Source organism: Oncorhynchus keta, chromosome 4, assembly GCF_023373465.1.
Source record: "Oncorhynchus keta strain PuntledgeMale-10-30-2019 chromosome 4, Oket_V2, whole genome shotgun sequence".
Taxonomy (NCBI): domain Eukaryota; kingdom Metazoa; phylum Chordata; class Actinopteri; order Salmoniformes; family Salmonidae; genus Oncorhynchus; species Oncorhynchus keta.
Genome location: NC_068424.1, coordinates 17,370,378 through 17,381,501, shown reverse-complemented (window position 1 = coordinate 17,381,501; position 11,124 = coordinate 17,370,378). Strand labels below are relative to the sequence as shown.

At 48.9% G+C, this 11,124-nt stretch overlaps 1 protein-coding gene and 2 long non-coding RNA genes across 15 annotated transcripts in view; 2 read left to right on the top strand and 1 right to left on the bottom strand.

Annotated features, from left to right (window-relative positions):
* Positions 1-5,576, top strand: part of LOC127919383 (uncharacterized) — a 6,041-nt gene extending 465 nt beyond the window's left edge. The window contains exons 2-5 of one of the 3 annotated variants that reach the window (XR_008102735.1): positions 763-967; positions 1,042-1,082; positions 4,057-4,343; positions 5,362-5,576. This is a non-coding gene — a long non-coding RNA (uncharacterized LOC127919383). Of the gene's footprint in view, positions 1-605; positions 968-1,041; positions 1,083-3,974; positions 4,344-4,621; positions 4,919-5,361 lie in introns of those variants that run through there. The other 2 variants (XR_008102724.1, XR_008102746.1) reach the window with 2 other exon arrangements.
* LOC118378446 (phospholipid-transporting ATPase IB-like) overlaps positions 1-11,124 on the top strand; it is a 118,688-nt gene that overhangs the window by 45,084 nt on the left and 62,480 nt on the right. The gene's annotated exons all lie outside the window — the stretch shown is intronic.
* On the bottom strand, positions 6,329-8,240 carry LOC127919347 (uncharacterized). Of its 11 annotated transcripts, none has more exons than XR_008102699.1 (3): positions 7,639-8,240; positions 7,419-7,440; positions 6,329-7,066 (listed from the first exon to the last, which is right to left on the bottom strand). It is a non-coding gene; the product is annotated as an uncharacterized LOC127919347 (long non-coding RNA). The 11 variants fall into 11 exon arrangements; XR_008102655.1 differs by having other exon boundaries at positions 6,329-6,846; positions 6,979-7,484; positions 7,661-8,240; XR_008102687.1 differs by having other exon boundaries at positions 6,329-6,978; positions 7,023-7,484; positions 7,661-8,240.

Genomic DNA, 11,124 nt, shown 5'->3' with positions numbered 1-11,124 from the left:
TAAATGATGTCTGAGTGCTGTAGTGTGCCCCTGGCTACAGGTAAATGATGTCTGAGTGTGCCCCTGGCTACAGGTAAATGATGTCTGAGTGTGCCCCTGGCTATAGGTAAATGATGTCTGAGTGTTGGAATGTACCCCTGGCTATAGGTAAATGATGTCTGAGTGTTGGAGTGTGCCCCTGGCTATAGGTAAATGATGTCTGAGTGTTGGAGTGTTCCCCTGGCGATAGGTAAATGATGTCTGAGTGTTGGAGTGTGCCCCTGGCTATAGGTAAATGATGTCTGAGTGTTGGAGTGTTCCCCTGGCGATAGGTAAATGATGTCTGAGTGTTGGAGTGTGCCCCTGGCTATAGGTAAATGATGTCTGAGTGTTGAGTGTACCCCTGGCTATAGGTAAATGATGTCTGAGTGTTGGAGTGTGCCCCTGGCTATAGGTAAATGATGTCTGAGTGTTGGAGTGTACCCCTGGCTATAGGTAAATGATGTCTGAGTGTTGGAGTGTGCCCCTGGCTATAGGTAAATGATGTCTGAGTGTTGGAGTGTTCCCCTGGCGATAGGTGAATGATGTCTGAGTGTTGGAGTGTGCTCCTGGCTATAGGTAAATGATGTCTGAGTGTTGGAGTGTGCCCCTGGCTACAGGTAAATGATGTCTGAGTGTTGGAGTGTGCCCCTGGCTATAGGTAAATGATGTCTGAGTGTTGGAGTGTACCCCTGGCTATAGGTAAATGATGTCCGAGTGTTGGAGTGGTGCCCCTGGCTATAGGTAAATGATGTCTGAGTGTTGGAGTGTACCCCTGGCTACAGGTAAATGATGTCTGAGTGTTGGAGTGTGCCCCTGGCTACAGGTAAATGATGTCTGAGTGTTGGAGTGTGCCCCTGGCTACAGGTAAATGATGTCTGAGTGTTGTAGTGTGCCCCTGGCTATAGGTAAATGATGTCTGAGTGTTGGAGTGTACCCCTGGCTATAGGTAAATGATGTCTGAGTGTGCCCCTGGCTATAGGTAAATGATGTCTGAGTGTTGGAGTGTACCCCTGGCTATAGGTAAATGATGTCTGAGTGTTGGAGTGTACCCCTGGCTATAGGTAAATGATGTCTGAGTGTTGGAGTGTGCCCCTGGCTATAGGTAAATGATGTCTGAGTGTTGGAGTGTGCCCCTGGCTATAGGTAAATGATGTCTGAGTGTTGGAGTGTGCCCCTGGCTATAGGTAAATGATGTCTGAGTGTTGGAGTGTGCCCCTGGCTATAGGTAAATGATGTCTGAGTGTTGGAGTGTGCCCCTGGCTATAGGTAAATGATGTCTGAGTGTGCCCCTGGCTATAGGTAAATGATGTCTGAGTGTTGGAGTGTGCCCCTGGCTATAGGTAAATGATGTCTGAGTGTGCCCCTGGCTATAGGTAAATGATGTCTGAGTGTACCCCTGGCTATAGGTAAATGATGTCTGAGTTTTGGAGTGTACCCCTGGCTATAGGTAAATGATGTCTGAGTGTACCCCTGGCTACAGGTAAATGATGTCTGAGTGTACCCCTGGCTATAGGTAAATGATGTCTGAGTGTTGGAATGTACCCCTGGCTATAGGTAAATTATGTCTGAGTGTACCCCTGGCTACAGGTAAATGATGTCTGAGTGTACCCCTGGCTACAGGTAAATGATGTCTGAGTGTACCCCTGGCTACAGGTAAATGATGTCTGAGTGTACCCCTGGCTATAGGTAAATGATGTCTGAGTGTTGGAATGTACCCCTGGCTATAGGTAAATGATGTCTGAGTGTACCCCTGGCTACAGGTAAATGATGTCTGAGTGTACCCCTGGCTATAGGTAAATGATGTCTGAGTGTTGGAATGTACCCCTGGCTATAGGTAAATGATGTCTGAGTGTTGGAATGTACCCCTGGCTATAGGTAAATGATGTCTGAGTGTACCCCTGGCTACAGGTAAATGATGTCTGAGTGTACCCCTGGCTATAGGTAAATGATGTCTGAGTGTTGGAATGTACCCCTGGCTATAGGTAAATGATGTCTGAGTGTACCCCTGGCTACAGGTAAATGATGTCTGAGTGTGCCCCTGGCTATAGGTAAATGATGTCTGACTGTTGGAATGTACCCCTGGCTATAGGTAAATGATGTCTGAGTGTGCCCCTGGCTATAGGTAAATGATGTCTGAGTGTTGGAGTGTACCCCTGGCTATAGGTAAATGATGTCTGAGTGTTGGAATGTACCCCTGGCTATAGGTAAATGATGTCTGAGTGTGCCCCTGGCTATAGGTAAATGATGTCTGAGTGTTGGAGTGTACCCCTGGCTATAGGTAAATGATGTCTGAGTGTGCCCCTGGCTACAGGTAAATGATGTCTGAGTGTGCCCCTGGCTACAGGTAAATGATGTCTGAGTGTGCCCCTGGCTATAGGTAAATGATGTCTGAGTGTTGGAATGTACCCCTGGCTATAGGTAAATGATGTCTGAGTGTTGGAGTGTGCCCCTGGCTATAGGTAAATGATGTCTGAGTGTTGGAGTGTACCCCTGGCTATAGGTAAATGATGTCTGAGTGTTGGAATGTACCCCTGGCTATAGGTAAATGATGTCTGAGTGTTGGAGTGTGCCCCTGGCTATAGGTAAATGATGTCTGAGTGTTGGAATGTACCCCTGGCTATAGGTAAATGATGTCTGAGTGTACCCCTGGCTATAGGTAAATGATGTCTGAGTGTTGGAATGTACCCCTGGCTATAGGTAAATGATGTCTGAGTGTACCCCTGGCTACAGGTAAATGATGTCTGAGTGTACCCCTGGCTACAGGTAAATGATGTCTGAGTGTACCCCTGGCTACAGGTAAATGATGTCTGAGTGTACCCCTGGCTATAGGTAAATGATGTCTGAGTGTTGGAATGTACCCTGGCTATAGGTAAATGATGTCTGAGTGTACCCCTGGCTACAGGTAAATGATGTCTGAGTGTACCCCTGGCTATAGGTAAATGATGTCTGAGTGTTGGAATGTACCCCTGGCTATAGGTAAATGATGTCTGAGTGTACCCCTGGCTACAGGTAAATGATGTCTGAGTGTACCCCTGGCTATAGGTAAATGATGTCTGAGTGTTGGAATGTACCCCTGGCTATAGGTAAATGATGTCTGAGTGTACCCCTGGCTACAGGTAAATGATGTCTGAGTGTGCCCCTGGCTATAGGTAAATGATGTCTGACTGTTGGAATGTACCCCTGGCTATAGGTAAATGATGTCTGAGTGTGCCCCTGGCTACAGGTAAATGATGTCTGAGTGTGCCCCTGGCTACAGGTAAATGATGTCTGAGTGTTGGAGTGTACCCCTGGCTATAGGTAAATGATGTCTGAGTGTTGGAATGTACCCCTGGCTATAGGTAAATGATGTCTGAGTGTGCCCCTGGCTATAGGTAAATGATGTCTGAGTGTTGGAGTGTACCCCTGGCTATAGGTAAATGATGTCTGAGTGCTGTAGTGTGCCCCTGGCTATAGGTAAATGATGTCTGAGTGTTGGAATGTACCCCTGGCTATAGGTAAATGATGTCTGAGTGTGCCCCTGGCTACAGGTAAATGATGTCTGAGTGTGCCCCTGGCTACAGGTAAATGATGTCTGAGTGTGCCCCTGGCTACAGGTAAATGATGTCTGAGTGTGCCCCTGGCTATAGGTAAATGATGTCTGAGTGTTGGAATGTACCCCTGGCTATAGGTAAATGATGTCTGAGTGTTGGAGTGTGCCCCTGGCTATAGGTAAATGATGTCTGAGTGTTGGAGTGTTCCCCTGGCGATAGGTAAATGATGTCTGAGTGTTGGAGTGTGCCCCTGGCTATAGGTAAATGATGTCTGAGTGTTGGAGTGTTCCCCTGGCGATAGGTAAATGATGTCTGAGTGTTGGAGTGTGCCCCTGGCTATAGGTAAATGATGTCTGAGTGTTGAGTGTACCCCTGGCTATAGGTAAATGATGTCTGAGTGTTGGAGTGTGCCCCTGGCTATAGGTAAATGATGTCTGAGTGTTGGAGTGTACCCCTGGCTATAGGTAAATGATGTCTGAGTGTTGGAGTGTGCCCCTGGCTATAGGTAAATGATGTCTGAGTGTTGGAGTGTACCCCTGGCTATAGGTAAATGATGTCTGAGTGTTGGAGTGTGCTCCTGGCTATAGGTAAATGATGTCTGAGTGTTGGAGTGTGCCCCTGGCTACAGGTAAATGATGTCTGAGTGTTGGAGTGTGCCCCTGGCTATAGGTAAATGATGTCTGAGTGTTGGAGTGTGCCCCTGGCTATAGGTAAATGATGTCTGAGTGTTGGAGTGTGCCCCTGGCTATAGGTAAATGATGTCTGAGTGTTGGAGTGTACCCCTGGCTACAGGTAAATGATGTCTGAGTGTTGGAGTGTACCCCTGGCTATAGGTAAATGATGTCTGATTGTTGGAGTGTTCCCCTGGCGATAGGTAAATGATGTCTGAGTGTTGGAGTGTGCCCCTGGCTATAGGTAAATGATGTCTGACTGTTGGAATGTACCCCTGGCTACAGGTAAATGATGTCTGAGTGTACCCCTGGCTATAGGTAAATGATGTCTGAGTGTTGGAGTGTACCCCTGGCTATAGGTAAATGATGTCTGAGTGTTGGAGTGTACCCTGGCTATAGGTAAATTATGTCTGAGTGTTGGAGTGTGACCCTGGCTATAGGTAAATGATGTCTGAGTGTTGGAGTGTGCCCCTGGCTATAGGTAAATGATGTCTGAGTGTTGGAGTGTGCCCCTGGCTATAGGTAAATGATGTCTGAGTGTTGGAGTGTGCCCCTGGCTATAGGTAAATGATGTCTGAGTGTTGGAGTGTGCCCCTGGCTATAGGTAAATGATGTCTGAGTGTGCCCCTGGCTATAGGTAAATGATGTCTGAGTGTTGGAGTGTGCCCCTGGCTATAGGTAAATGATGTCTGAGTGTGCCCCTGGCTATAGGTAAATGATGTCTGACTGTTGGAATGTACCCCTGGCTATAGGTAAATGATGTCTGAGTGTACCCCTGGCTACAGGTAAATGATGTCTGAGTGTACCCCTGGCTATAGGTAAATGATGTCTGAGTGTTGGAATGTACCCCTGGCTATAGGTAAATGATGTCTGAGTGTACCCCTGGCTATAGGTAAATGATGTCTGAGTGTTGGAATGTACCCCTGTCTATAGGTAAATGATGTCTGAGTGTACCCCTGGCTACAGGTAAATGATGTCTGAGTGTGCCCCTGGCTATAGGTAAATGATGTCTGACTGTTGGAGTGTGCCCCTGGCTATAGGTAAATGATGTCTGAGTGTGCCCCTGGCTATAGGTAAATGATGTCTGAGTGTGCCCCTGGCTATAGGTAAATGATGTCTGAGTGTGCCCCTGGCTATAGGTAAATGATGTCTGAGTGTTGGAGTGTGCCCCTGGCTATAGGTAAATGATGTCTGAGTGTTGGAGTGTACCCCTGGCTATAGGTAAATGATGTCTGAGTGTTGGAGTGTGCCCCTGGCTATAGGTAAATGATGTCTGAGTGTTGGAGTGTGCCCCTGGCTATAGGTAAATGATGTCTGAGTGTTGGAGTGTACCCCTGGCTATAGGTAAATGATGTCTGAGTGTACCCCTGGCTATAGGTAAATGATGTCTGAGTGTTGGAATGTACCCCTGGCTATAGGTAAATGATGTCTGAGTGTACCCCTGGCTACAGGTAAATGATGTCTGAGTGTACCCCTGGCTACAGGTAAATGATGTCTGAGTGTACCCCTGGCTATAGGTAAATGATGTCTGAGTGTTGGAATGTACCCCTGGCTATAGGTAAATGATGTCTGAGTGTACCCCTGGCTACAGGTAAATGATGTCTGAGTGTACCCCTGGCTATAGGTAAATGATGTCTGAGTGTTGGAATGTACCCCTGGCTATAGGTAAATGATGTCTGAGTGTTGGAATGTACCCCTGGCTATAGGTAAATGATGTCTGAGTGTACCCCTGGCTACAGGTAAATGATGTCTGAGTGTACCCCTGGCTATAGGTAAATGATGTCTGAGTGTTGGAATGTACCCCTGGCTATAGGTAAATGATGTCTGAGTGTACCCCTGGCTACAGGTAAATGATGTCTGAGTGTGCCCCTGGCTATAGGTAAATGATGTCTGACTGTTGGAATGTACCCCTGGCTATAGGTAAATGATGTCTGAGTGTGCCCCTGGCTATAGGTAAATGATGTCTGAGTGTTGGAGTGTACCCCTGGCTATAGGTAAATGATGTCTGAGTGTTGGAGTGTGCCCCTGGCTATAGGTAAATGATGTCTGAGTGTGCCCCTGGCTATAAGTAAATGATGTCTGAGTGTTCCCCTGGCTATAGGTAAATTATGTCTGAGTGTTGGAGTGTGCCCCTGGCTATAGGTAAATTATGTCTGAGTGTTGGAGTGTGCCCCTGGCTATAGGTAAATGATGTTGGAGTGTTGGAGTGTGCCCCTGGCTCTCCATAAACAAACAAAAAACTAGAAAATGGTGCCATCTGGTTTGCAAAATTAAAAGCAATTTGAAATTATTTTTACTTTTGATACTTAAGTATATTTAAAACCAAATGCTTTTAGACTTTTATGCTAGTAATATTTTTTTACATTTTACCTTTATTTAACTAGGCACGTCAGTTAAGAACAAATATTTATTTTCAATGACAGCCTAGGAACAGTAGGTAGAACAGGACAGAGCAACAGATTTTTACCTTGTCAGCTCAGGGATTCGATCTTGCAACCATTCAGTTACTAGTCCAACGCTCTAACCACTAGGCTACCTGTCTCTAACCACTAGGCTACCTGTCTCTAACCACTAGGCTACCTGTCTCTAACCACGAGGCTACCTGTCTCTAACCACGAGGCTACCTGTCTCTAACCACGAGGCTACCTGTCTCTAACCACGAGGCTACCTGTCTCTAACCACGAGGCTACCTGTCTCTAACCACGAGGCTACCTGTCTCTAACCACGAGGCTACCTGTCTCTAACCACGAGGCTACCTGTCTCTAACCACTAGGCTACCTGTCTCTAACCACGAGGCTACCTGTCTCTAACCACGAGGCTACCTGTCTCTAACCACGAGGCTACCTGTCTCTAACCACGAGGCTACCTGTCTCTTACCACTTGGCTACCTGTCTCTTACCACTTGGCTACCTGTCTCTAACCACGAGGCTACCTGTCTCTAACCACGAGGCTACCTGTCTCTAACCACGAGGCTACCTGTCTCTAACCACGGGGCTACCTGTCTCTAACCACGAGGCTACCTGTCTCTAACCACGAGGCTACCTGTCTCTAACCACGAGGCTACCTGTCTCTAACCACGAGGCTACCTGTCTCTAACCACGGGGCTACCTGTCTCTAACCACGGGGCTACCTGTCTCTAACCACGAGGCTACCTGTCTCTAACCACGAGGCTACCTGTCTCTAACCACGAGGCTACCTGTCTCTAACCACTAGGCTACCTGTCTCTAACCACGAGGCTACCTGTCTCTAACCACTAGGCTACCTGTCTCTAACCACGGGGCTACCTGTCTCTAACCACTAGGCTACCTGTCTCTAACCACTAGGCTACCTGTCTCTAACCACGAGGCTACCTGTCTCTAACCACGAGGCTACCTGTCTCTAACCACGAGGCTACCTGTCTCTAACCACGAGGCTACCTGTCTCTAACCACGGGGCTACCTGTCTCTAACCACTAGGCTACCTGTCTCTAACCACGAGGCTACCTGTCTCTAACCACGAGGCTACCTGTCTCTAACCACTAGGCTACCTGTCTCTAACCACGAGGCTACCTGTCTCTAACCACGAGGCTACCTGTCTCTAACCACGAGGCTACCTGTCTCTAACCACGAGGCTACCTGTCTCTAACCACTAGGCTACCTGTCTCTAACCACGAGGCTACCTGTCTCTAACCACGAGGCTACCTGTCTCTAACCACGAGGCTACCTGTCTCTAACCACTAGGCTACCTGTCTCTAACCACGAGGCTACCTGTCTCTAACCACGAGGCTACCTGTCTCTAACCACGAGGCTACCTGTCTCTAACCACTAGGCTACCTGCCGCCCTATTTTACTGTGTGACTTTCACTTTTACTTGCCTCATGTTCTAATAAGGGATCTTTACTTTTAAGTAGGACAATTGGGTATTTTTTCCACCACTGCGGCACAGTCTGCTTGCTTTAGTGGAGTTAATTTGTCTGTTAGACAGTCTGCAGATAGCAGACAGGTCTACGGCCTCTACACTCCATTGTGTCTCAGACTGCGTGTGTGTGTGTGTGTGTGTGTGTGTGTGTGTGTGTGTGTGTGTGTGTGTGTGTGTGTGTGTGTGTGTGTGTGTGTGTGTGTGTGTGTGTGTGTGTGTGTGTGTGTGTGTGTGTGTGTGTACTGTGTGTGTGTACTGTGTGTGTGTACTGTGTGTGTGTGTAGGTACTGTGTGTGTGTGTGTAGGTACTGTGTGTGTGTGTGTAGGTACTGTGTGTGTGTGTGTAGGTACTGTGTGTGTGTGTAGGTAGTGTGTAGGTAGAGAGGTAGTGTGTTGGTAGAGAGAGTAGGTAGAGTGTGGCTAGGGAAAAGAGAATAAGAGAATGAGAGGGAAAGGGAGACCGGTTTACAGTAAAATACTTTTCTTGACAATGAGACCATTCAGTAGCACTGTAATTAGTCAGACTGAGTCTATTCAATTAAAACCTTAACTGACGTTAAGGGACCACTCCAACGTAACATTCCTGTCACCCTGAAATTCAACCAATAACAGTTGGCTTTATTTCATCCCTCCTACTGTAAATATTGTTTTGTTGACTTAGTATATACTAATTAAAATATGCATTCTTGTAGCTTAATGTGAAGGATGATTGGGCCCTTACCTTGTTCTGTTGTGTGTGTTGAGTGGGACTGAGTGTCCAGAGGACAGGTCCAGAGAGGTGTGGTGAGAAGACAGGTCCAGAGAGGTGTGGTGAGAGGACAGGTCCAGAGAGGTGTGGTGAGAGGACAGGTCCAGAGGACAGGTCCAGAGAGGTGTGGTGAGAGGACCGGTCCAGAGGACAGGTCCAGAGAGGTGTGGTGAGAGGACAGGTCCAGAGGACAGGTCCAGAGAGCTGTGGTGAGAGGACAGGTCCAGAGAGGTGTGGTGAGAGGACAGGTCCAGAGAGGTGTGGTGAGAAGACAGGTCCAGAGGACAGGTCCAGAGAGCTGTGGTGAGAGGACAGGTCCAGAGGACAGGTCCAGAGAGGTGTGGTGAGAGGACAGGTCCAGAGGACAGGTCCAGAGAGGTGTGGTGAGAGGACAGGTCCAGAGGACAGGTCCAGAGAGGTGTGGTGAGAGGACAGGTCCAGAGAGCTGTGGTGAGAGGACAGGTCCAGAGAGGTGTGGTGAGAGGACAGGTCCAGAGAGGTGTGGTGAGAGGACAGGTCCAGAGGACGAGTCCAGAGAGGTGTGGTGAGAGGACGGGTCCAGAGAGGTGTGGTGAGAGGACGGGTCCAGAGAGGTGTGGTGAGAGGACGCGTCCAGAGAGGTGTGGTGAGAGGACGGGTCCAGAGGACGGGTCCAGAGAGGTGTGGTGAGAGGACGGGTCCAGAGGACGGTTCCAGAGAGGTGTGGTGAGAGGACGGGTCCAGAGAGGTGTGGTGAGAGGACAGGTCCAGAGAGGTGTGGTGAGAGGACGGGTCCAGAGAGGTGTGGTGAGAGGACGAGTCCAGAGAGGTGTGGTGAGAGGACGGGTCCAGAGAGGTGTGGTGAGAGGACGGATCCAGAGAGGTGTGGTGAGAGGACGGGTCCAGAGAGGTGTGGTGAGAGGACAGGTCCAGAGAGGTGTGGTGAGAGGACGGGTCCAGAGAGGTGTGGTGAGAGGACGGGTCCAGAGAGGTGTGGTGAGAGGACGGGTCCAGAGAGGTGTGGTGAGAGGACGGGTCCAGAGAGGTGTGGTGAGAGGACGGGTCCAGAGAGGTGTGGTGAGAGGACGGGTCCAGAGAGGTGTGGTGAGAGGACAGGTCACCACAGATGAAAGCAGACAGATTTATCTCACATCACACTTAAAATAAGTGATTGAGGTTCAGGTTAGAGCCACCACTGTGTGTGTGTGTGTGTGTGTGTGTGTGTGTGTGTGTGTGTGTGTGTGTGTGTGTGTGTGTGTGTGTGTGTGTGTGTGTGTGTGTGTGTGTGTGTGTGTGTGTGTGTGTGTGTGTGTGTGTGTGTGTGTGTGTGTGTGTAACATCTGTAGGTGGGTGGATTTGTGTTTGTTAGAGTTAGGGAGAACAGGAGCAAATATATATATATATATATGTATAATAAAAATCTCATTCCTAGGCGCGACCTGTTGCCCCATTGCAGTGCATCTCTTGTCCTCGTTTACCACTCCTTCTCCTTCCCCCGCTTTCTTTCAGTTTGTTTCTTTAGAGGTGAGGCTCATCTCTGTTGATCTTGTGGTTGGTAGTCAGGCGGATGTCTCCCTCCCTCCCCTCTTTTCTTCCCCCTTTCCATGTCTCCTTTACGCTGCTATCTATACATCTGTCAGCAACCCCTCTGTACACAGGAAGAGGTGTGTGTGTGTGTGTGTTTTATGTGCGAGATAAACATCTGGAGGTAAAAGGGAGAGACAAAGTGAAATAGATTAAGAGAGAGAAAGAGGGATGGGAACTGGAGAGAGAGGTACTGGAGAGAGAGGTACTGGAGAGAGAGGTACTGGAGAGAGGGAGAGGTACTGGAGAGAGGGAGAGGTACTGGAGAGAGGGAGAGGTACTGGAGAGAGGGAGAGGTACTGGAGAGAGGGAGAGGTACTGGAGAGAGGGAGAGGTACTGGAGAGAGAGGGGGTACTGGAGAGAGAGGGGGTACTGGAGAGAGGGAGAGGTACTGGAGAGAGGGAGAGGTACTGGAGAGAGGGGAGAGGTACTGGAGAGAGGGAGAGGTACTGGAGAGAGGGAGAGGTACTGGAGAGAGAGGGGTACTGGAGAGAGGGAGGTACTGGAGAGAGGGAGAGGTACTGGAGAGAGGGAGAGGTACTGGAGAGAGGGAGAGGTACTGGAGAGAGGAGAGGTACTGGAGAGAGGGAGAGGTACTGGAGAGAGGAGAGGTACTGGAGAGAGGAGAGGTACTGGAGAGAGGGAGAGGTACTGGAGAGAGGGAGAGGTACTGGAGAGAGGGAGAGGTACTGG